Below are 26,639 nucleotides of genomic sequence, written 5' to 3' on the forward strand. Positions count from 1 at the left end.
TATCATGCTAATTTTTTTTCTTTAGAATGTTTTTTGTTATTTCAAAAAAAAAATTAGAAATGCCTTGCTATTTTGATTACTGTAGCTTTGTAATAGGTTGGGTTTTTTTTCAAAGATTGCTTTTCACCAGGAGGCCCTGGGAATCAAACCCAGGACCCTCGATATAGTAGACGGGAGCCCAATTGCTTGAGCCACATCCATTTCCCTGTAATAGGTTTTATTTTTTATTTTTATTTTTTAAAAAAGATTTATTTTATTTATTTCTCTCCCCTTCTCCCCCACTGTCTGCTCTCTTTGACCATTCACTTTGTGTTCTTTTGCGTCCGCTTGCATTATCTGGTAGCACTGGGAAACTGCATCTCTTTTTTTGTTGTGTCATCTTGCTGTGTCAGCTCTCCATGTGTGCGGCACCATTCCTGGGCAGGCTGCACTTTCTTCATGGGGGGTGCACTCCTTGCATGTGGGGCACCCCTACACAGGGGCACCTCTGAGTGGCATGGCACTACTTGGGCACAGCAGCACTGCATGTGGGCCAGCTTACCGTACAGGTCATGAGGCCCTGGGGATTGAACCCTGGACCCTCCATATGGTAGACAGATGCTCTATCCATTGAGCTATGTCTGCTTCCCTGTAATAGGTTTTAAAATTGAGAAGTGTGAAGTTCAAAGAAAAACTTAGGTCTTCTTTTTCAAGATGTTTTGGCTATTTGGAGGTTGTTATCTTCCATGTAAATTTGATCATTGGCTTTTCCATTTCTGCAAAGAAGGCTGTTGAATTGGAACTGTGTTGAATCTGTAAATCGCTGTGGGAGGAATTGACATCTTAACAATATTTAGTTTTCCAATCCATGAACACAGAATGTTCTTCCATTTATTTAGGTCATCTTTGATTTCTTTTAACAATGTTTTATAGTTTTCCATATTCCTAGATATTTTACTCTTTCAGCTGCATTTTAAATGGATTTTTTTTCTTGATTTCCTTTTCAGATTGTTCATTGCTAGTGTACAGAAACACTGGGTTTTGCACGTCCAGCTTGAACTCTGCCACTTCGAATTTGTTTTTAAGCTCTAGTAGTTTTGCTATGAATTTTTCAGGGTTTCCTGTATATAGAATCATGTCATCTGAAAATAAAGTTTTGTTTTACTTCTTTCCAATTTGGTTACCTTTTATTTCTTTTCTCTTGCCTACTTGCTCTGGCTAGAATTTCCTGTACAATGTTGAATAATGGTGGTGACAGTGGGCATTCTTGTCTTATTCCTGATCTTAGAGGGAAAGATTTCAGTCTTTTATCATTGAGTATGATATAAGCTGTGGGTTTTTCATATATGCTCTTTATCATGTTGAGGAAGTTTCCTTTTTTATTCCTAGTTGTCTACTTTTTTTTTTTAATCAAGAAAGGTGCTAGATTTTGTTATTTGCCTTTTCTGCATCAAATGAGATGATCATGTGTGTTTTTTTCTCTTCTATTAATGTGGTATATTACATTAATTAATATTGTTATGTTGAACCACCTTTGCATACCTTGGATAAATTCTACCATTTGATCATGGAGTATAATTCTCTTAATGTGCTGTTGGATTTGGTTTGCTGGTATTATGTTGAGGATTTTTGTATCTATTTCATAAGGGAAATTGGTCTGCAATTTTCTTTTCTTGTGGTATCTTTATCTAGCTTTGGTATGTGATGATATTGGCCTCATAGAATGAGTTAGGACGTATTCCCTCCTGTTCAGTTTTTTAGAAGAGTTTGAGCAGAACTGGTGTTAATTCTTCTTGGAATATTTGGTGAAATTCACCAGTGAAACCTTCTGGTCCTCGGCTTTTTTTTGTTGGGGGTTTTTTGATAAAATCTCTTTATTGTTGTTGGTCTGTTAAGATCTTCTATTTCTTCTTGACTAAGTATAGGTAGTTTGTGTATTTCTGGGAATTTGTTCATTTCAACTAGGTAATCTAATTTGTTGGCATACAGTTTCATAGTATCCTGTTAAAATCCTTTTTATTTCTGTGGGGTTGGTAGTAATGTCCCTCCTTTCAATCCTGATTTTAATTATTTGCATCCTCTTTCTTTTTTCCTTTGTCAGTTTAGCTAAAGGTTTGTTGCTTTTATTGATCTTTTCAAAGTACCAATTTTGATTTCATTGATTCTCTCAATTTTTAAAGTTCTCTATTTCATCTATCTCTAATCTTTGTTATTTCTTTCCTTTTGCTTGCGTTAGATTTATTTTGCTCTTTGTTTTCTAGATCCTCCAGTTGTGAGGTCTCTGTTTTGAGGTCTTTCTTCTTTTTCAGTGTAAGCAGTCAGATCTACAAATTTCCCTCTCAGCACTGCCTTTGCTACATTTCATACATTTTGGTATATTGTATTTTTATTTTAATTCTCCTCAAGATATTTCCTAATTTCCTTTGTGATTTCTTCTTTGGCCCATTGGTTATTTAGTAGTGTGTTGTTTAATTTCCACATATTTGTGAATTTTCCAGTTCTCCCACTCTAGTTGATTTCTAACTTCATTCTATTGTGGTTGGAGAAGATACATTGTATGATTTCAATATTTTAAAAATTTATTGAGATTTGCTTTGCCACTTAATATATGGTCTCTCCTGGTGAATAACCTATGTGCACTAGACAAGAATGTATATTCTGCTGCTCTTGAGTGAAGTGTTCTGTATATTTTGGCTAGATCTAATAGGTTTATAGTGTTGCTCAAGTTTTCCATTTCCTTATTGGTCTGCTCTCTAAATGTTCTGTCCATTATTGAAAGTGGTGTATTGAAGTCTTCTTCTACTCTTAATGTAAAACCATCTATTTCCCTTGGTTCAAATTTGTCAGTATTTCCTTCATATCTATTTTTTGGCTCTTCTGCTAGGTGCATGTATAGTTATTATGTCTTGTTGAATTGATTCATTTAGCAAGATATAGTAACCTTCTTTGTCCCCCTCTGCTCCCTATGAAATAGACTATGTCCCTCCCAGGTGCTCTATTGTATGTCTATAAGCAGTAATCCTTGCTCCAGGCTGCATTGACTTGTTTCTTACAGTTCTTGAGCTGTCTGCAAGCAGCTTCTGCCTGCAGAGCAAGATCTGGTGGGTGTGCCAGAGACCAGTTCCTCGTTCCTATAGATTGGCATTGATGTGGGCTATGGGTGGAAGGCTCTTTGTCTCTTCAGAGATAACTAAGTTGTTTGACTTGTGGGTGTGAAACGGTAAGAGGCTGCAGTCCTGCTCTTAGGGACCAGCAGGCTCCAGTCCCAGGAAATGTTTAACAAAGCAAGGGCTATAAACTTTAAGTATTTAGGGGAAATGCAAAAACCAAGGCTTATCTAAAATGTCTGGAGTCCTTGCTAAAAGCTTACCTAAGATGTGAAAGAGATATATGCTAATTGAAGCCTATTGAGAACTGAAACAAAGGGACCATTTGGCCTTTCCTCTCTGTATAAAAGACGTTTGAAAATCTTGTTCAGGGCTCGGGATTCAAACAGAAAGCTCCCGAGTCCCGCCAGCCGTCAATAAACCATTTTTCCTTCTCAAAATCATTCCTGAGTCCTGGCCTCTCTATACTCGAATAATTGAACTTCTCTTAAATTCCACAACAGCATGACATACAAGCACCCCAGTGTGTACATAGGGATTAATCTGCTCTCAGCAGGACAGGCTGGTCCCACACTATGTTGGGGAGGGTGTGGGAGAGGCACCAGCAAGGGCCCATGAGCTTCTCATGCTGTTGCTAAAGCTGCATTTTCTTGATTAGATACTTGCCCAGTTACTGAAACCCTTTAACTCTTTTCCAGAGTTTTGGGGATGGCTTTGCAAGTTTTTGCTAGTTGTTCAAAGATTCTGTGGGGGACAGCCTCCTGGAGCAGTTCAGACCACCATTTTTGTCAATTGGAAGAGTGTATCAGATACTTTTTAGTGTACCACCTCAGATCTTCTCAGCCTGTCTTCCAGGTCCATGCCACTTCTTTTCACTCTAGTAGGAGCAGTACCTGACCTCTCACAGGCACAAGTCAGTAGCACCTTGGCCCTTGCCTCTTACCCACAGCCCCTGTCCTCCTTGCCACATTCCCCACCAGCCCCACGCACCTCTGACCTTGAAAGTGGGAATGTTGGGCGTTCTATGAGCTGAACCTTTGACCAACAAGAGACAGAGCTGGTGTGTAATTAATTTTCTCCCTTTCTTCCTGGAGGGACTGTCCTGAGTTTCCAAAGTTCATGCAGCTTCTTTAAAGAAGGTCCACAAGACCTAGGCATCACTTTATACAAGTGGTGGCCAGCTCAGCAATGCAGTCCTGGATGTGCTCTCCCTCTTTCTGTGTTGACACCCTCTTTTCTCCTCATTTCAGCTTCCCTGGAATTGCACTTCCTAATAAAGTGTTAGCACATACTCTTCTGCCTCAAGCTCTGCTTCTTTGTGAATCTGAGCTAAGGCAACATCTTGTCAGGAAGGTCAGTGTATAAAACTGAAAAAGTGGGGCTACTCTGAGTGAAGAGAAAAGAGGCCCTGGGTGCCCTCTGTCCCTACAGTTTCCAAGGCTGAGGCACCTCCCAGGGCTCCCTGGAAAGCATTTGGTCTCATCCAGTTGCATCATTCTGCAGTTGAAGAATCAGAAGCCTAAAGTTACACATTGCCTTTGAAACAAAGCCAGGACCAGAATCCAGTCTCTTTACTTGTATCAAACCAATTTAGGAACTTTCAGTAACTTTTATTTTCCCTCACCGGCCTGCTCCCAGAAGGCTTTGAAGGCCCCTGTTAGACGTAGTCACTAACTGGGAGTCATCATCTACACACCCCTAAACTCAGAAGCAGGGACTCAGGAGGGCAGAGAAAGAAATAATCAACAGGGAAGAATCAGTAATGCTGGGAGAAAGGCAGTTGGGAAATGCCTGACGTAGGGACCTCTAAATTGTCATTTATTATGGCCCAAAAAAGGTGTTTCTTGGGTCATGCCTGCCTAAAAGGCCACTGTTAAGTTTCCTGACTGCAAAAGCACATACCATGCAATGGGTTGGTTTAAACAATGGGAATTTACTGGTTCACAGTTTTGAAGCTGGGGGAAGTCCAAGAATCAAGGCACCTTCAAAACGCCACTTTTTCCCGGAACACTGTGGCATTCGAGAGCTGGTTGCTGGTGATCCTTGGTCCTCTTTTTTTTTTTTTTAACCACATGGTAATGCATAAATGTGGCCTCTCCTGGCTTTTCTCTCCCAGGTTCCCGTGATGTTCAGTTTCTGGGTGCCCCCTCTGGCCTTTTTTCTCTCTCTGTGGTCTTCCCTGTAAGGCTTTCAGCACTAGGATTAGGACCCATCCTGACGCAGCGGACCACACCTAACCCAAGTAACCTCATCGAAAGGTCCTGTTTACAAGGGCTCACACCCACAGGGGTGGACTACGTTTAAGAACATGTGTTTCTGGGTTACATTGCTCCAAGCCAACACTACCACACAAGGACCGTCACCCTGAGGACTGGGACACTGAAGGGAAGGGTGAGGGGCTACAGGAGATGAAGCCTAGCTTTACTTGTCAACTGGCTTTGCCTATAGGATACCTTTCTCCTTTTCTTTAATTTTGAATGACTGATATTTTTTGCACCATTTTTATGCGCCAGGCACTATTTGCAGAGCTTTATGTATATCACCATATTTAATGCTCACTGCAGCCCTAAGAGGTAGAAATAACTTGCTGGGATTTACAGATGAGGAAAATCAGGCACAGAGAGGCTGAGTCACCTACCCAAAACCACAGTGCTAGTCGTAGGTGAACCGGGGCATCCTGCCTCTGGGGCCTGCTCTCTTCAGAAACCACCACACCAAAATGCCTGAACCGTGGAGGCCTGAGGAGATTTTTCCATGGCCATGGTGAGTAATGAGTAATACTTGCTTTGAAAACTAAAAAATTTGTCAACTCTGAACTTTATGTTGGCATTTAATCCTCTATTCAAGTGTTACAGGAGACTCAGAACTGTCAGTCTTTAGAAAATCTTGACTGTCCTTGGAGGCATCTTCATAAGCCTCATTCTTTAAAAGTAAGACAGTCATTCACTCTAATGCAGGGTCATGCTGCCTAGACCCATGTCTTTGTGGTTGGCTCAGAAAGTAAGGGCTTTGAAGAGAGAAACCTTGGACGGGCTCTGGTCTCACCTGGGTTGACCCAGGGCTGTGTGAACCTGGAGAAGCCACCCAAAGTCTCCAAGTCTTGGTTTCTTCTTCTGTACAGTGGGGCTGATCAAAACAGGTCCTTCCAAGGTTATTGGGAGGCTCAAGGTGGAGAAGATCTACCAACTCATGCTCTTTGACCTGATGGCCCAAAAAGGTGTGTCTGGAGTGGGAGATTCTAAGAAGGCAATGCTTAATCCAGAGGAAGTGTTAAGGCTGGAGGTTCAAGCACCAACATGCGGGGCCTCTGAAGGACATTTCCTGGGTTTGTGAAATCCTACCAGGTGGTTTGGCATCCCTTTCCATGCTATAGGAATGACCCTCAGTTCTTTGCTAGGCTTTGAGTCTATGAACGCTCCAAGCAGAAAACACCACATAAAGCTCTGATTTTAGAAGCCATGCATGCATCAGCCTGTTTATACCACAGGCTCACAAGCAGATTCTTAGGAATTCTTCCGAGGCCCACTGACCTGCTGGAAAAGTAAATCTAAGAAGAAACTCAAATTTAGTATTTGGTTTTATTGAGGAAGCATGATAGCTTAGAGTCACATAGTTTCTTTAAAAACTAGCTTTATTGGGGTGTTTTTCATACAATAAAATTAACCAATTTTATGTATAATTTGATGAGTTTTGACAAAGGTGTATTCTCAAGTAACTACCACCACAATATTCTTACAGAATACTTCCATCACCTCAAAAAGTTCTTTCATGCGCCTTGGCAATCACTCCCTTCCTCCACTCCCAGGTCTTGACAACCACTGATATTCTTTCTGTTATTACAGTGTGCCTTTTCTTTAAAAAAAAAGATTTATTATTTCCCCCTCCCCCTCTCCCTCCTCTTCCCCCTCTCCCGCCCTGCTGTTTTTGCTGTCTGTGTCCATTCACTGTGTGATCTTCTGTATCTATTTCTCTTTTTGTCTTCTCTTCTTGTCTTTCTCCTCTAGGATTCACTGGGATTCAATCCTGGGGAACTCTGATGTGGAGAGAGATTCTCTGTCAATTGTGCCACCTCAGTTCCTGGTCTCTGCTGTGCTTCACCTTGACTCTCCCCTTCGTCTCTCTTTTGTTGCATCATCATCTTGCTGCATGACTCACTCGCATGGGCACCGGCTCACTGCGCAAGCACTCGGCTCGCTGTGAGGGCAGTGGCTCACCATATGGGCACTCATGCTGGCACTTGGCTCACCATGTGGGCACTCAGCTTGCCGTGCAGGCACTTGGCTCACTACACCAGCACTGGCTTGCTGTGCAGGCACTGGCTTACCACATGGGCACATAACTTGCCATGCAGTCACCCACATGGGCACTTGGCTCGCCATGCGGGCACTGGTTTGCCGCACAGGCACGCTTTCTCTTCTTTTTTCACCAGGAGGCCCCAGGGATCGAACCCAGGTCCTCCCATTTGGTAGGTGGAGACCTTATAACTTGAGCCATATCCACTTCCCTGTTGCTATTTCTTGAATTTTTAATAAATGGAATTATACATTATGTAGCTTTTTGTATCTGAATTCTTTCACTTTGTATAATACTTTTGAGACTTATTCATGCTGTATGTAACAAGAGTTTAGTCTTTTCTATTGTTGAATAATTTCCACTGATGGATCTACCATGGTTTGTTTACGCATGCACCAGCCGAAGAGTATTTGGGTTGTTTCCAGTTTACGGTTTGTATTAGATGCCAAAGGCTGGCAATGTAAAAATACTGGAAAGGTTTGGCTTTTTTTTTTCCTCCTTGCTGAGTTTCTTTTTTTTTTTTGTCTTTATTTATTTTTTTAATATTACATTCAAAAAATATGAGGTCCCCATATAACCCCTACCCCCCTCCCCCACTCCTCCCCCCATAGCAACAATCTCGTCCATCATCATGAGACATTCATTGCATTTGGTGAATACATCTCTGAGCACTGCTGCACCACGTGGTCAGTGGTCCACATCACAGTCCACACTCTCCCACGTTCCACCCAGTGGGTCGTAGGAGGACATACAATGTCCGGTAACTGTCCCTGCAGCATCACCCAGGATAACTCCAAGTCCCGAAAATGCCCCCACATCACATCTCTTCCTCCCATTCCCCACACCCAGCAGCCGCCATGGCCACTTTCTCCACTCCAATTCCACATTTTCTTCCATTACTAATCATTATAGTTCATGAATAGAATATCAGTAAGTCCACTCTAATCCATATTCTATTCCTCCATCCTGTGGACCTTGGAATGGTTGTGTCCACTCCACATCTATATCAAGAGGGGGCTTAGATTCCACATGGATGCTGGATGCAATCCTCCTGCTTTCAGTTGTAGGCACTCTTGGCTCCATGGTGGTTTGGCTTTTATAAAGGGTATTTATTTGGGGCAATGCTTACAGTTTTGAGGCTGCAAAAATGTCCAAATCAAGACATCATCAAAGATGTTTTCTTCCTATAGGTCAGCTGCTAGCAGATCTTGGAGTCCTGCCACATGGTGAGGCAAGATGGCAGATCTGCTAGTCTCTCTCTACTTTCTCCTGGATCTCAGCTGTGGGTGATCAGGCATCTCTCCCTGGGTCTCATCTCCCTGGATCTTGTCTTCTTGAGCCTCTTGGGGCTTCTCTTTCTGCAGCTGCAGGTGAACCTGGAGTCCTCTCTTTCACATGGTCAGGTCAAAATGGCAGTACTCCTTTTTCTCTGTGTCTTTTCTCTCTCATGTGTTCTCAGTTTATGAAAGACCCAGCAAGAGGGTAGAGACCCAATCTGTGTCTCGCCTCACTGATGTAGTCCAATCAAAAGCCCTAAAGTGATATAATCAAGTGATCTAATCAAAGGTCCCTTAACTGAATTTAATGTAATCAAAGGTTCATGCACCCACAGGAATGGATTAGTTCAAAAACATAATCTTTTCTGGGATTTACCAAATCCAAACTGTCATCATTATTATGACTATTAATGGATAAAGCTGCTAGGAACATTCAAATGCAATTTTGTGCACACAGATGTTTTCATTTCTCTTGGGTAGATACCTAAGAATGGAATTGCTGGGTCATATGGTAAGCCCATGTTTAACTTTATAAGAAACTGAAAACTGTATTCCAAGCTGCAAACTGTTTCCCAAACAGCTGTACCATGTCAACTGATCATTCATCTTAAAAACTTCAGATGCTCTGCCTCACAGTAAGAGTCAAGGAAAATTACCTTTTGGGGTAAAGCAGTGGTGTCCCCAGCAATACTATACTGATGAGTATTTGACCCCTTTGGCCTGGAGGTTCCTAGGCCTTGCAGTGTGAAAAGGGGATCTCTAAACTGGGTCATTTACCCCACACCCCTATCTCTCCTCCTTTGCCCTTCCATGGTCTTGCTGTTCTGCCCTGGCTCATGAGTGCCAAGAGCACAACCAGGTCAAGGAAGTCTATACATAATGTATAGATTGCTTGGGAATTAAGTTTCCATGGAAAGCCAAAGCCTTAGTTTCTTGTCTCTAAATTAACTATTCATTGGTTTGGCTACAGGATCCTCCATCAAACAATGGGTGAGTCATCATTCTAAATGGACCCAGCAGGCAAAGCTGGATCCCTTTTATTAGCTAGACAATTAACCAGGGGCAGTTCTCAGTTTTCCAATTGGTCAATAAGCATTTGTCAAGCTGTACCAGGCTAAGGTGTATACAGAACTAATATTTCTTGCAGCCTTACAAGCTGGGGATGCGGGAAATCTTGAAGGTCCCCCAGTAAATGCAAATAAATAGAAACTGGAGCAGGGAGCTGTGACTGGAAAGCAAAGGGAAGGATGGACAGCCCTAAATGCTCATATTGACTGCTCCTGGGAAACCTAGCCTTCAGTTGGTGGCAAGGAGGGGCTCTGACCCAAGGCTCTATGTTAGTTATAGTCTCTAAAGGGATTGTGTTGTCACTGCTCTCCCCTTCTGAGATCTCTCTGCATCACAGAGGAGAAGCCAGGAGTCGCATCTCCCAGAGTCCTCTGCCCCGTGTGGTTCCAATGCGGAGTCTGCAAATGAGAGGCAGCTGTGAGAGACTTGGAAAGGAGGGGTGGCGGAGAAGAAGAGGACCCAGTGCTCTAGAGGTGTTATGGGCAGACAATGGGCAGGCAGGAGTTCCCAGCAGCTGCTGGAGGTGCTTTTTGAAGATCACCTGCATTAGTGCTGCTGCAGCCTGGGTGAAGGTGTCCCAGGGGCTCTTGAAATTCGGAGTGGCCTCAGGGAAAGTCCTGTGAGCACCCCCTTAGGTGCTGCGGACTAAGGTCCTTCCTTTTGTGCCTCCAATCCTTCTACTAGTCGTTTAAGCCTCTATTTCCTGGCATTCTAACCTTAGATACTTGGTGTGCCAATGAATCAATTTATTCCCTCTCAGCTCTGAATTCACTTTTTCATACCCATTCTGTGATAATGGGCAAAATTCCTTTAAACATGAACCTGAGGTTAGCTTTCCCAGCAGGGGGCACTGAAGGGACCCCGTGGCAGGAAGGGGCTTCTCCTGTGAGCAGCAGCAGTGGGGGGATTCCCTGTGGTGCTCTTTCCCAGTGGCGCACCCAGAACACAGACCCTTAGTGACCCCACAGCCCCTGTCCGGCCAGGTGAGTACAGTCCTGTGGCCCTCTCAGGATGGACACTGGGTGCTCCAGGTTTCCCTCCCATTGCAGTCTTACTCCCTTGATGCATTTGCGTACCTGTCCACCTGCCTGCTGGCTGTGGCTCGCCTGTGCCCCACAAGGTCGCTTCTTCCTATGCAGCGACCGAGATCAAGCTCTGGCCTAGGCCCCTTGGTGTGCTGCGACCACATCTTCTCCAGTGAGGGTGAAGCCTCAGCCTTGGTGGGGAAGCCAATGCAAAGATAGCAGAAGTGGGCTGGTTTTTATAAAGGGGATTTATTAGAGGTAGAAGCTTACAGTTCTGAGGCCATGAAATGTCCAAATCAAGGCACCATCAATAGGCAAAGATGCTTTCTCACCAAAGTCAGCTATTGATGATCCTGGCATCCTGCCGCATGGCAAGGCAAGATGGCAGGTCTTCCTGTCTCTCTCTGCTTTCTCCTGGAGTTAACTGTGGGCAATCAGGCATCTCTCCCTGGGTCTCATCTCCCTGGGTCTCGTCTCCCTGATCTCGCCTCCTTGAGCCTCTCCAGGCTTCTCTTTCTGCAGCTGCAGGTGAACCTGGAATCCTCTCTCTCACATTTGACTGTGTCAAAATGGGCAGAACTCCCTTTTCTGTGTGTCTCTTCTGTGTGTTCTCAGTTTATGTAAGACCAAGCAAGAGGGTGGAGACCCAACCTGTGTCACGCCTCACTGTCATAGTCCAATCAAAAGTGATCTAATCAGGAAGCAGACGTGGCTCAACTGATAGAGCATCTGCCTACCATATAGGAGGTCTGGGGTTCAAACCCAGGGCCTCCTGGCCCATGTAGTGAGGTGGCCTACGTGCAGTGCTGCCATGTGCAAGGAGTGCTGTGCCACGCAGGGGTGTCCCCCACGTAGGGGAGCCCCATGTCCAAGGAGGGCTCCCCACAAGGAGAGCCGCCCCGTGTGAAAAAAGTGCAGCCCACCCAGGACTGGTGCCGCACACATGGAGAGCTGATGCAGCATGATGATGCATCAAAAAGAGACGCAGATTCCTGGTGCCGCCAAGAATGCAAGTGGACACAGAAGAATACATAGCGAATGGACACAAGAGAGCAGACAATGGGTGGGGAGGGAGGGGAAAGAAAAGAAAAAGGTGATCCAATCAAGTTATCTAATCAAGGTCCCTTATCTGAATCTAATCAAAAGGCCCCATCTACACTGTGTTTAAAGGCACAGGCATGGGTTAGCTCAAGAGTATAATTTTATGGAGTCCGCAGAAGACAAAGGAGCACAGACCTGGACTGGTACACTTAGAATACATTGGTTGGCTTCTGCTTTCCTAATGAGATCCTGACTGATAGAAGGCAAGGCATTCTGTGGTCTTCCGGCATCCTGGCACCCAGCAGAGGCAAATGTACATCCTTTCTGTGGTATCCTCTCCTGCTTAGGTCCTGAGAATTCATTTATTCATTCAACAAGGATTTGTTGAGCACCTATTAAATACCAAGCCCTGTTCTAGATGGTGGGGATGTAGCAATGAACCAAACATAAGTCCTACCTTACATTTCACAGAAAAGTATCATCACATACACAAGGAAATAAACGATCATGAATGACGACAGAAGAAAAAACAACACATTTGGGCCCTCAAGTTATTTAGTTATTGTAATGATCAGAAAGAAGATACAAAATAACTAGATAGGAAATGTTTGAATAAATAAAAGATTGAATCAAGGTGTAAGTGAGGTATCAAAAAGACAGCCAACAATGCAAGGTGTTAGTAATAGGGTGGTATATGGGAATCCTGTATTTTATGTAGGATTGTTCTGTCAACTCCAACATCTCTAATTAAAAAAAAAACTATAACACACAATAATAAGTGTTGGAAAGGATGTGGAGAAGTTGTAGCCCTCATACATTGCTGGTATGACTGTAAAATGGTATAGCTGCTGTGCAAAACAGTCTAACAATTCTCAATTGATAAACGTAAATTACAATATGACTCCTAGGTATATACCCAAAAGAACTGAAAATATATGTTCTCACAAAAATTTATATGGGAATATTCATAACAGAATTATCCATAATAGCCAAAAGGTGGAAAAGACCCAAATGTCCATCATTGCATGAATGGTCAAACAAAATGGCCAAAAAATGGAAACATTCACTCATAAAAAAGGAATGAAGGGCTGATGCATGCTACAACATGGTGGACTTGAAGACATTAAGCTAAGTGAAAGAAGTCAGTCACAAAAGGTCCTATAGTGTATAATTGTTTCATGTGAATGTTCAGAAAAATAGGTAAATCTATAGACAGAGTGTAGATTAGTGGTTGCCAGGGGATGGGGGCAGGGGAGATTTGGTGGTGACTGCTGACAGATGTGAGGTTTCTTCTTGGGGTGATGGAAATGTTTGGAATCAGATAGTGGTGATGGTTTCACAACTCTGTTAATACACTAAAATCCATTGAATTGTGTATTTTAAATGGATAAATTTAATGGTATGTGAAATGTATCTCAAAGCTTTTTTTTTTTTTTTTTAAAAGCAATTGCTTCTTGGCCTTTTGTTTAAGATCAAGTGTTGTATCTATTCTTATCAGTTTAATATCTGACTCATCCTCTATCCAAGGACAATATATTAAATGGATTTTTGGAGCAAGGAGATATAACAGGAGCTTGCTTCATCCATTCCATGCATCAATCTGGTATTGCAGCACCTCCAGGAACAGTGTACCCCTTTGAGGACAAAGGAAAAAACAAAACAACAACAAACAAAAACATAAGCAAGGTAAAGATACTATTGCAGATTACCAGAAAGATCTGAAAATGAATTAAATGGAATTTTTGGAAATTAAAATGTTTATTTCTTTAAATAAATAAAAAAAATTTTTTTTAGAGAAGTTGTGGGTTTATAGAACAATCCTGCATAAAATACAGGATTTCCATATACCTCCCTAATATTAACACCTTACCTTGGTGTGGTATATTTTTATATTTGATGAAATCATATTTTAAACAATTGTTTTATTAACTGTAGTCCATGGTTTAACTTAGGGTTCACTGTGTAGTATAGTTCCATGGATGAAAATTATTTTATTCTATTACTATATATGCAACCTAACATTTCCCTATTCACTATATTCAATTAATAGGAAAATAAAATAGTAATGATAGGTTTAAACATTAGAAATAAAATACATAATTTAGAAAAGCCAAAATAAAGTAAAAAAATTTGGGTATTAAAAAACGAAAAACATTATAAAAATTTTTTTTTTAAATGTTTTGCCTTTCATCATTGTAATAGGTGTTGTCCTGTATGTGTGGCAAGGCAATCTCTTCCATTTCTTCCTCAGTATCTTACAACTTTTTTTTTTTATGTCTTCAAAGAAGTTTTAGGTCACAGTAAAGTCACATACAGAATATAGGGGACTCCCATATACCCAACATCCCCCCCTTTTTCCCTTTCCCCCTTTCTCCAACAATGATATTTTTACATGTGGATGTTACATTAGCTACAACTGATTCACAAATATTGAAAGATGGCCACTGACTATGGTCAGTAGGTTACATTATGGTTTGCATTTTAAACTGTTCACTTTTATAAATTTTTGGTGGAATTTAGCATGGCCTGTATCCATCATTGCACGATCATGCAGAATATTTCCATTGTCCCCCAATTGCTCCCTATTCCGTCTATTCTATTCCTCTCTCCTCTTTCCCTCAGAGCCCACAGTGACAACCAAGCTTCACTACTTGAAGGACAAGATTCATAGATACTTGCAACACACTAGTCTGTCTTCCCCCATTAGGAGCCACCCATGCTCTCAAGAGACACCCTCCCTCTATTTGATAACATCAGGCCTCCCCTGGATGGGGGTACACCTTCCCATTCATTGTATGGGTTTCCACCCACTGATATAACACACTATGACAAGATGAGCACTCACACAGTCCCTAGAAGCCTGGCCCAGGTGCACCTTGTGCCAAATGTTCCCCATCTAACACCCCAAACCAACAACCCTTCCTTATTATATTGTCTAAAGAGTTTTCTCAACATAATAGTTCCAACCATGTACCCCCCAATCTCCTGTGTACACCTGCTCCCCCCCAACCCTCCCCCCAATTCCATGGACCATCCAAACCCTCCTTCCAGCCCTAGCCCCTGTCAAGTGTGCACAGCCCAACCCAATAGTGTCCCTATACCCTCATCATATCCCTTCACTGTACAACTACTTACCTCCACTTTATCATAGGTTTTGCCCATGTCGGTGTTGGCTCACAACCTTCCTCTCCCTACCCTATTTCCTGTAAGCCTATCTGCCAGACTGTAGCTCTCTGAGATGGCTCGATTAGCTTAATTCATGTCAGAGAGGTCATGTAGTATTTGTCCTTCAATGCCTGGCTTGCTTCACTCAACATGAGGTCCTCAAGATTCATTCATTTTTTCCCCGTGTGTTAGTATTGTATTCCTTCTTACAGCTGCGTAGTATTCCATTGTAGGTATATACCACATTTTTTTATTCATTCATCTGTTGGTGGGCATTTGGGTTGATTCCAACTTTTGGCAATGGTGAATAATGCCATTATGGACATTGGTGTGTGTATATCTGTTCATGTCCTTGTTTTCAGTTCTTCTGGGTATATTCCCAGTAGTGGAATTGCTTGGTCATATGGCAAATCTATTGATAATTTTTTGAGGAACCGCCAAACTGTCCTCAAAAATGGCTGGCTCCTTCTACATTTCCACCAGCGGTGGATGAGTGTTCCCATTCCTCCACATCCTCTCCAACACTTGTAGTCCTCTGTTTTTTTAATAGCTGCCAGTCTCATGGGTGTAAGATGGTATCTCATTGTAGTTTTGATTTGCATTTCCCTAATAGCTAGTGATGTTGAGCATCTTTTCATGTGCTTTTTAGCCATTTCATTTCTTTTTTGGAGAAGTGTCTTTTCAAATCTCTTGCCCATTTTTTAAATGAGTTGTTTGTCTTTTTATTTTTGAGATATAGGATTTCTTTATATATGCTGGATATTAGTCTCCTGTCAAATATGTGGTTACAAAATATTTTCTCCCATTGGGTAGACTGTCTTTTCACTTTCTTGACAAACTCCTTTGAGTTGAAAAAGGTTTTAATTTTGAGGAAGTCCCATTTATCTATTTTTTTCTTTCACTGCTCATGCTTTGGGTGTGAAGTTCATGGAGTCATTTCCTATTACAAGGTCCTGTAGATGCTTCTCTACATTGTCTTCCAAGGTCTTTATGGTCTTGGCTTTTATATTTAGATCTTTGATCCATCTCGAGTTGATTTTTGTGTAAGGTGTGAGATGGTGTTCCTCTCTCATTTTTTTGCATATGGACATCCAGTTCCCCAAACACCATTTGTTGAAGAGGCCATTCTCTTCCAGTTGAGTGGGCTTGTGGCCTTGTCGAATATCAGATGACCCTATATGCAAGGATCTATATCAGAGCTCTCATTCTGGTTCCATTGGATAGTATGTCTATCCTTGTACCAGTACCATGCAGTTTTGACCACTATAGCTTTGTAGTATGTTTTAAAGTCAGGTTGTGTGATTCCTCCGATTTGATTTTTCTTTTTGAATATGTCTTTGGCTATTTGGGGCCTCTTTCTCTTCCAAATAAATTTCATAATTTTCCCAGTTTAGTAAAAAATGCTGTATTGATTTTTATTGGGATTTCATTAAATCTGTAGATTAGTTTGGGTAGGATAGACATCTTAATGACATTTAGTCTTTCTATCCATGAACAGGGAATATTCTTCCATTTATTCAAATCTTCTTTGATTTCCTTTAACAGTGTTGTATAGTGTTCTGTGTATAAGTCAATTTATATCTTTAGCTAAATTTATTCCTAGGTATTTGATATTTTAATTTACAATTGTAAATGGTATTTTTTCTTTTAAAAAATTTATTTTATTTATTTCTTTCCCCTTCCCCTCCATTGTCTGCTCTCTGTGTCATTCGCTGTGTTCTTCTGCATCCACTTGCATTATCCAGCAGCACTGGAAAAACTGTGTCCTTTCATCTTGCTGCATCAGCTCTCACTGTGTGTGGTGCCACTCCTGGGTGGGCTGCGCTTTTTTCAAGCAGGGGCAGGGTGGCTCTCCTTGTGGGGCGCACTCCTTGAGTGTGGGGCACCCCTATGCGGGGACACCCCTGCGTGGCACGTCACACCTTGTGCGCATCAGCACTGCGCATGGGCCAGCTCCACACGAGTCAAGGAGGCCTGGGGTTTGAACCGCGGACCTCCCGTGTGGTAGGCGGATACACTAACCACTGGGCCAAGTCCGCTTCCCATTATTTTTGGGCATTGATCTTACAACCCACAATGTTACTGAACTCATTTACAAGTTCCAGAAGCTTTGTTGTAGGTTTCTTGTGGCTTTCTATGTGTAGGCTCATGTTGCTGCAAATAGTGAAATTTTGACTTCTTTTCCAATTTGGATGCCTTTTATATCTTTTTCTTGCTTCAGTGTTCAGCAAGTACTTGTAATACAGTGTTAAATAGGAGGGGTGATAGTGGGCATCCTTTTCTTGTTCCTAATCTTTAAGGGAAAGATTTTAGGCTTTCACAATATTCCGGTAGGTCACTACTCTAATAGGAGCTGAGAATTGAACTAGAGACCTTGTATATTCAAGGCAAAAACGCCTTCACTGAGCTAAACTTTCTTGTTGGGTTGATCATCTCTTCAGAAAGCTATCTGAGTCCCTTTCCTTCAGGCAGGACTGACTCTTTGCTTTTGGATAAATTGCTGATTAGGAATCTGTCCTTCCCCCTTTTTTTTTTTTTTAAAGATTTATTTATTTATTTAATTTCCCCCCCTCCCCTGGTTGTCTGTTCTTGGTGTCTATTTGCTGCGTCTTGTTTCTTTGTCCGCTTCTGTTGTCGTCAGCGGCACGGGAAGTGTGGGCGGCGCCATTCCTGGGCAGGCTGCACTTTCTTTTCACGCTGGGCGGCTTTCCTCACGGGCGCACTCCTTGCGCGTGGGGCTCCCCCACGCGGGGGACACCCTTGCGTAGCAAGGCACTCCTTGCGCGCATCAGCACTGTGCATGGGCCAGCTCCACACGTGTCAAGGAGGCCCGGGGTTTGAACCGCGGACCTCCCATATGGTAGAGGGACGCCCTAACCACTGGGCAAAAGTCCGTTTCCCCCTTCCCCCTTTTTATTCTGCTTTCTCTCCCAGGGTAGCAGGACCGGTGACAGCCTGTGTGAGAGTTCCCTTTTGAAATTCAAATTGGACCCTGGTGACTTAACTCACTGCAGAAAAGAAAAAAAAAAGGTTCTCAGTCACTTGGAGAACACCCACTCCTAGCAGGGAACCTTAAATATGCTCCTGGAAGCTTATTAAGGACTTCCTACCGTCCCCCTCCCTTAGGGGAGTTGCACAGGACTAGTTAATTGCCTGACTCCTCCTTCTTTCAGGCCAATTTTCCATATCCCAGGGCAGTTAGGTAAATGAGGCTGCTCAGCAGATTTGCCTCTTTTGTCTTCCTGGTTCCTCCTCAAGCCATCTCAAAAAAAGGGGCCCAGACAATTGAACCTGCGCATGGGTGATCCCTCTCCCCCCTTCACTAGAACCCTCCCACTCTTGGGGTGTGCTTCCCAAGCTGAGTGACCGGCAAAAGTTGGGGATCATTGCAGCTTCCTGCCTTTAGGATGGGGCTCAGTCTTCCCACAGCTCCAGCCTCAAGCCCTAGAAACTCACGGTTTTACTTCGAGCCATCAATCTTTTTGTCTCAGTCTCTCCAGATCGATGCCCTGAAGCCTCCCGTTTTGTGGGTTTTCAAAACAGCTCACTCAGGCAGGATTTTGCCCCCACTCAGCTGCTCTCTGCAAGAGAGATGACGTGGGTGCACTTAATCCAATGCCATCTTGCTCTGACTCCTAGGTGCAAAGGATTTTAATGGCTCCATTTATCATTTTTTTTCTTTTGTTACTTGTGCTTTGGCATAAAGTCTAACAAACTATTGCCTAATACAAGGTCCTGAAGATACTTACCTACATTTTTGTTTAGGAGTTTGATAGTGTTAGCTTTTATATTTAGGTCTTTGATCCATTTTAAGTTGAGTTTTGTATAAAGTGTGCGGTAGCAGTCCACCTTCCTCCTTTTGCAAATGGAGTTCTGGTATTCCCAGCACCATTTGTTGAAAGGACTTTCCCAATTGAGTGGTCTTAAATTTTAATTGTTAAGATTAAAAAAAAAAAATCAATAGACAGACTAAGCAACAGATTAAACACAGCTAAATGATGAATTAGTGACCTGGAAGATAGAGCTGAGAAAATTACCCAGACTACAGCACAGGAAGTCAAGGAGATGAGAAATATGAAGGAGGGGTTAAGAGAAGAGAGGATGGAATGAGAAGATCTAAAAAACATCCACTCAGAATCCCCAAAAGAGAGACTAGAGAGAATGAGGGAGAAGTACTATTTGAAAAGCTAATGGTCAAACATTTTCAGACTTGATGAAAGACATGAAAGAAAAAACATAACATATACCAAGCAGGTTAATAAAGAAACCCACACTTGAGCATATTTTAGAGAAACCACAGAATGCCAAAGGCAAAGATCTTAAAAAGCAGCTAAAGACAAAGAAGATTGTCTGCAAAGAAACAATTAGACTGTAGCAGCGACAATGAAGCCAGAAAACAGAAAAAAAAATCTTCTAACTACTCACAGAAAGTAACTGTTAACCCAGAATTGTGATCCAGTAAAACTATCTTTCAAAAATGAGTACAATGGGAAACAGATGTGGCTCAACCAATTGGGCTCTCGTCTACCATATAGGAGGTCCAGGGTTCCATGCCCAGGGCCTCCTGGTGAAGGGAAGCTGGCCCATGTGGTGAGCTGGCCCACACGGAGTGCTGGCCCTCGCAGGAATGCAGCCCTGTGCAGGAGTGCTGCCCTGCGTGGGAATGCTGCCCAGCGCAGGAAAGCTGCCCCATGCAGGAGTGCCAGCTGACACGGAGCGCTGGCACAGCAAGATGATGCAACAAGAGACACAGAGGAGAGAAAATGAGAAGACCCAGCAGAACTCGAGGTGAGGTGGCGCAAGAGAGTAATCGCTTCTCTCCCACTCTGGAAGGTCCCATAATTGGTTCCCGGAGCCCCCTAATGAGAATACAAGCAGACACAGAAGAACACACAGCAAATGGACACAATGAATGGAATGGGGGGGGGGCAAATAAATTTTAAAGAGTGTAAAATAGAAATATTAAGGTAAATAGGGACATTTTCAGGACAATATCTGAGAGAATTAACCATTAACAGACTTTCACTAACACAACTTCTAGAAGATGTACTTCAGGAAGGAGGAAAATGATCCCAGAAGGAAGGCCTTAAATACAAGAAGGAATGGTGAGCAAAGAAATTGGTAAACAAGTAGATAATTCCAAACAAACATTGGCTGCATAAACTACTAATAAAAGATGGTGATGGTATATAATTTGTGGGGTTAAAAAAGGCAGGATTAAATGCTGGCCAACAATAATTTTTAGGTAGTGAGGGAAGTTAGTGCTCTAAATTCTTTGTGTTCTCCTAGAGAAGGTTCAAGTACTGATTAACTTTAAATATTGTTACAGATATATGGTAAAATCTCAATAGTAATCCCTAAAAATGTAGAATATGTAACTTTCACACCAGTAGAGGAGAAAATAGAATAAGGAAAAAAACCCAGAAACTCAATTTAGAAAAACAAAGGAGAAAAAGAAGTTTAAGAAAGGGGAACACAGGGAAAGCAAAAAGATGCTAGAAATCCAAATATATCAGTAATTGTAATAAATATAAATAGACTAAACACATCAATAATAAGGCAGCGTTTTTGACCAAAATTTAAAAAAAAAGTCTAGATGCACTTAAGATAAAGGACACAGAAAGGGTGAAAATTAAGTTATGGAAAAGATATACCACGTGTGAGAGCTTGAAATTCTTTTATGAATTCCCAAAAGAGAAAGATGTTTGTGAACTAAATCAATTCCTGTGGGTGTTAGACCCTTTCAATTGGATTATGCCAGTGAGACGTGACTCAGGTTGAGTCTCTGCTCTCTTGCTGCGTCTGATATAAAAGGAGACACACAAGAAAAGAGAACCCTGCCATATTTGATCCAGCCATGTAAGAGACAGAGGACTGCAGGAAAATAGAGAAGCCCAGGGGAAGGTGGAGACCTGGGCAGAGTTTGGTGGCCATCTTGCTTCACCACTTGGCAACTGACCTTGGTGAAAATGCACCTCTTATGGTGCCTTGAGTTAGACTTTCCTTGGCTTTGAAATTGTAAGGTTTTATCCCAAATAAATCCCCTTTATAAAAGTCAAACTATTTCTGGTGCTTTGCATTGACAGCCTTCTGACAAACTAAATACCAGGCAATCATTCTAATTGAAAGGAAGTTGGTATAACTATATTGATATCAGACAAAATAGATTTAAGGCAAAAAATCATAAAGGATAAATAAGGTCACTACATAATATTAGAAATTTTATTCATCAGGAAGATATAATAATAAAGTTGTGTGTACCTCCTAAATTAGCATCCTAATACATAAAGCAAACATTTATAGGACTATAGAGAGAAATTGATTACAACATAGTAGGAGATTTTAAAAAATTTATTATTTTTAAAAAAGATATTTAGATTACATAAATGTTACATAAAAATCATAGGGGATTCCCATGTGCCCCACTCCCCACACTGCCTATATTTGCCCCCATTAACAACACCCCTTATTAGTATGGTATATGCATTGCAATTGATGAACACATTTTGGAGCATTGCCACTAATCATGGATTATAGTTTACATTGTAGTTTACACCTTTTCCCACACATTTCTGTAGGTTGTGGCAAGATATATAATGGTCTCTATCTGCCATTACGATGTCATCCAGGACAATTTCCATGTCCTGAAAATGTCCCAGTATTATACCTGTTTTCCCTCTCCCTGACCTCAGAACCTCCAGTGGCCACTGCCTCCACATCAATGATATAAGTTCTTCCATTGCTAGAATCACAATAAGTCTATAGTAGTATACCAGTAAGACCACTTTAGTTAATAGCTCATTCACCAATCCTAGGATTCTGGGATGGTGATGGCTACTCCACCTCTAGTTGAGAGGGGACATCAGTCCTATATGGTGATGGATGGGACTCTCTTGCTTGCAGTTGTAGGCATTCTTTGTTCCTTGATATGGTGGTTGTCCATCATCATCTCCTTGTTAGTTGTCCTGGGTGAGTCCAATGAACTGGAAAGTAGGTATTGCAACTCTGGTGAGGCTCAGGGCCCGGCTGGCACATGGACAGCCCAAAGATTCAAGTCTCTTGGACCTACACCTACAAATTCCAGCAACAACTATAAGTTCAAATAGAAGGAACAGAAGAGCCATGTGTAGGGAAATCACAACTGAGTCCAATTCTGTCACACTTGGGAGCACAAACCCCAAAGTAGGGCCCACTGGCAAAGCACCAAACTCCTGAGCTATGGGCCCTGCCTATAGTGTCTGGATGTCTCCAGAGCCCTAAGGAGCCTTGCTACTTGAGGTAGTATTTACTTTGGCAGTTGAAGAGATCTTGCTGAGTCATGCATAAGCATAACCTCTGAAATGACCCCTTATGTCTCTTAGCCATATAAACTCATTTGTCTTTACCTTTACCCCTTTTCATCAAGGTCTATCTCCAGTTGCATTGCTAGTTGGTGCTTGGTAGTAATCCCTTGGTGCCAGGGAGGCTCATCCCTGGGAGTCATGTTTCATGTGGGGGGAAGGTAATACATTTATATGCTGAGTTCAGCTTAGAGAAAGGCCACATTTGAGCAACGAGGCTCTCAGGAGGTAATGCTTAGGTACCCTGTAGTACTATGCTAAGTTTCAATTTCAAGAGTAAAGGTTCATAAGTACAGTCATTAGTATCAAGGGCTTGTCAGTGGACCATCCTCCTTCACTAGCCTTTGCCTTTGTATTTGGGGGATTCTTGCTGTTTCATCAGAGAATGTGGCAGAGCTCCCCAGGATGGGAATTCAATACTCTTTTGGTTATCGTGTGGATCTCCACCCACAGCGACAATGCCCCATGAACATTTGAACACATTTATATGCCTAATATGTATGCTCATGTGAACCTTCTGCTGTGTATATTCCTTCACTGACACCCCATACAAATGGTCTTCCCCTGCCACAGTTGTAAACCTTCTGTGATTCAAAACTTTTAAAAAAATGAAGCCAATAAAATAGCCAAATACAATTGGTAAGAAAATGAAATAATAATGATAGCTTTAAAAATAGGAAATAAAATACAAAAAATTTAAAAAATAAAAAAAATTTAAAAATTGGGATAATAAAAAATAATGAAAAAAAGTTTTTTGACATTTTGCCTTTCATCACTAAGATCTGTTGTCCTGTATGTACAGTGACATTTTCTTCCATTTATTCCCCCAATGTCTTACTTTTTTTTGTTTTGTCTTCAAAGAAGTTTTAGGTCACAGAACATGGGGACTCCCATATATACAACATCTCCTCCTCTCTCCCCCCTTCCCCTATTAATAACATTTTATATGTCACTGGTACATTTGTTACACATAGTGGGAGATTTTAACACAGTGCTCTCAATTATCGATACGTCAAGAATGAAGATTTGAATAACATAATTAACAAGCTTAATTTAGCATTCATTTGTAAATAACCCTGCATCCAACAACCAAGGAATAGGTATTCTTTTAAAGTGCATATGAAATATTTTTAAAAATTGACCATATAAAAGGTCATTGAAGGGAAACGGACTTTGGCCCAGTGGTTAGGGCGTCCGTCTACCATATGGGAGGTCCGCGGTTCAAACCCCGGGCCTCCTTGACCCGTGTGGAGCTGGCCATGCGCAGTGCTGATGCGCGCAAGGAGTGCCGTGCCACGCAAGGGTGTCCCCCGCGTGGGGGAGCCCCACGCGCAAGGAGTGCGCCCGTGAGGAAAGCCGCCCAGCGTGAAAAGAAAGAGCAGCCTGCCCAGGAATGGCGCCGCCCACACTTCCTGTGCTGACAACAACAGAAGCGGACAAAGAAACAAGACGCAGCAAATAGACACCAAGAACACCAAGAATAGACAACCAGGGGAGGGGGGGAAATTAAATAAATAAATAAATCTTTAAAAAAAAAAAAAAAAAAGTCATTGAAAAGGCCATAAAACCAGTCCAAAAAATGTCAAAGGATCTGATTCATACAAACTCTATTTCTGGACCTATGCTCATAGATCTAATAAATGCAAGTAAATTCGAAGCCAGTAACAGAAAGAAAGATGAAAAATTCCCTAAGTATTGGCAATTAGTAAGTGTACTTCTCAGTAACTTATGAATCAAATAAAAAATTATAAGAGAAATTGGAAATTGTATAGAAACAATTGATAAAAAAATCTACACATTAAAACTTGTGGATGCAGCAAAAGTGGTAATTGCAGGGAAAATTATAGCTTTAGATGCTTACACTAAAAAAATAAAATAAAAGTTTGAAGATTAATGAGCTATCCTTCCCTTCGCTAGCCTTCACTAGGAAAAAAAAGAAAAAAAAGGATAAACCCAAAGAAAGTCTAAGGAAGAGATAATAAAGGTAAGAGCAAAAATGAATGAAATAGGAAAAAAAAACATACAATTGAGATGATCAATAAGACCAAGGCCAGATAAAATAGACCAACCTTTAGCAAGATTCATTAATAAAAGAGGATAGTAGTAGAACGTACAAAAAATTATGGGACTGAAGAACAGAAGAAAGCTGTGAATACAGAAGAGATTAAAAAAATGAGATGGGCACACCACAAATAACATTATGCCAATAAATTTGAAAACTTTGTAGAATGGAAAATGTTTCTAGAAAGATATAATTTATCAAAGTTGTATCAAGAAAGTCTGAATAGTCTAGTAACTATTAAAGAAATTGAACCAATGAATTAAAAAAATTATGCTTAGACAGTTTTCAGGTCTTTTCTAGCAGATTTTCATGGAACAGATTATTTGAGTTTTATGCAAATGTTTACAAAGATAGCAAAAGAGGATATATTCCCCAACTCATTAAATGATGTTAGTATAACCTTGATATAAAATCAGTCAAGGACTGTAAGAGAAGGGATATGCAGATCAGTGTCCCTCATGAACATAGATGAAAAAAGCAAGATAATAGCAAAACAATTCCAATAGTGTATAATAAAGACAATTCATCATAAACAAATTGGATTTATCCCAAGCATATAAGGATGATTTAACATAAAAATCCATTACTTTATCATATTCATGGGTTAAAGAAGTTATATGATTATCTCAATAGATGTAGTAAAGGCATTCAGTGAAAGTCAACATGGGTTCATAAAATGTCTTAGTGAAGCAGAAATAAAATGAAACTTTAATGTTGAAAGGTTAACATTTCAAAAAGCCTTCAGTCATTGTGATACTTAATGGTGAATCTTTGAAGGCTTTGTTCTTTTAAGAGAAGAATAAGACATAGGTGTCTGCTTTACTCTTTCTGTTCAATAAGACAAGGAGACAGAGATATAGGGAGGAATAAAGAAACAATACTGTCTTTATTTGCAGTTAATATAACTGTGTACATAGAAAATCCCGAAAGAATATAAAGACAAATAATCAGAGTTAATAAGAGAGTCCAGCAAGGTTGCTAAATACAAGAATATAAATGCTGGGACACCACACACACATATAAATATATGTGTGTATTAGTCAGTCAAAAGGGGTGCTGATGCAAAATACCATAAACTGGTTGTTTTTTATAAAGAGTATTTATTTGGGGTAGGAGATTTACAGATACCAGGCCATAAAGCATAAGTTACTTCCCTCACTAAAGTATTTGGAGCAAGATGGCTGACGACATCTGCGAGGGTTCCCGCTTCCTGGGTTCCTACGTTCCTGGGGTTTGCTTTTCTCTGGGTTCAAGGTTCCTTCCTTCCTGGTGCTGGCTTCTCTTTCCTCTGGGTGCTGACTTCTCGGGTCTTCAGCATCAAAACTCTAATATCGGAAATCCCCAACTCTGTTCTTCTTGGTGGGGAGGCCCCACCCACCAAGGGGTGCGGACACAATGCCCTAATCATAGCTCAATCATGCCCAAGTTCAGATCAGATTACAAGCATAATCCAATATTTCTTTTTTGGAATTCATCAATTATATCAAACTGCTACAATGTGGAAATCATATAATAAAAATAAGGCAAACCAGTAGAAAAACAGGCAAAAGACATAAATAGGCATGTCACAAAAATACGAAACATAAATTACTAATAAACATATGAAAAGATGCTCAACTTCCTTAATGATTGGTTAAATGCAAATCAATACCACAAGATACTATTTTACACCAACTCTATTGGCAAGAATTAAGGAACCTACTAAGAACAAGGTGAAAAGTGGATCAATGGGATCCCACATAGCACAGGTGGAGTGTAACTTGGTACAACTCTGAAAAATACTTTGGCAGTATTTATTAAAATTTAACTAGATATACTCCAGAGAAATTCTTCCACAGGTGTAAGAATATCCACTACAGCATGTTTACAATAGCAAAAAAACCCTTGAAGCCACCAAATGTCCACTAGTAGGAAAATGGATCTATAGTGAGATACTTAAACAGTGAATGATGTCTTCTTACAGGCATCAACTTGGTCCAACATGGTGTATGAAAAAGCCAAGCTGCAGAAAACTACGTAACGCCATGATGCTGCTTTTATGAAATTCAAGCAGGTAAACTAAACAGTATTTTGTTTAAGGATGCTTAGTCATGTTAAAACTACATACTAAAAAATAAAAATGGTAAACAGAAAATTCAAGCTAGTATAAACTCTGGTGAGGAGGTAGTGTGAGATAGGAAAGGGGTAGACAGATAGATGCATCAGTAGGTAATAATCTAGTTCTTAAGTCTGATCGGGGGTTCCAGGCATTCATTTTATGTTGTGTTTAAATTTTTGGAGGT

General features: G+C 41.2%; 1 non-coding gene across 1 annotated transcript; it reads left to right on the forward strand.

The window, feature by feature from the left end:
- Window positions 1-13,236: 13,236 nt before the first annotated feature.
- LOC111762482 (U2 spliceosomal RNA) lies at window positions 13,237-13,427 on the forward strand. Its single transcript, XR_002795585.2, has one exon. It is a non-coding gene; the product is annotated as a U2 spliceosomal RNA (small nuclear RNA).
- Window positions 13,428-26,639: the final 13,212 nt, after the last annotated feature.

This window comes from Dasypus novemcinctus, chromosome 3 (genome assembly GCF_030445035.2).
Source record: "Dasypus novemcinctus isolate mDasNov1 chromosome 3, mDasNov1.1.hap2, whole genome shotgun sequence".
Taxonomy (NCBI): Eukaryota; Metazoa; Chordata; class Mammalia; order Cingulata; family Dasypodidae; genus Dasypus; species Dasypus novemcinctus.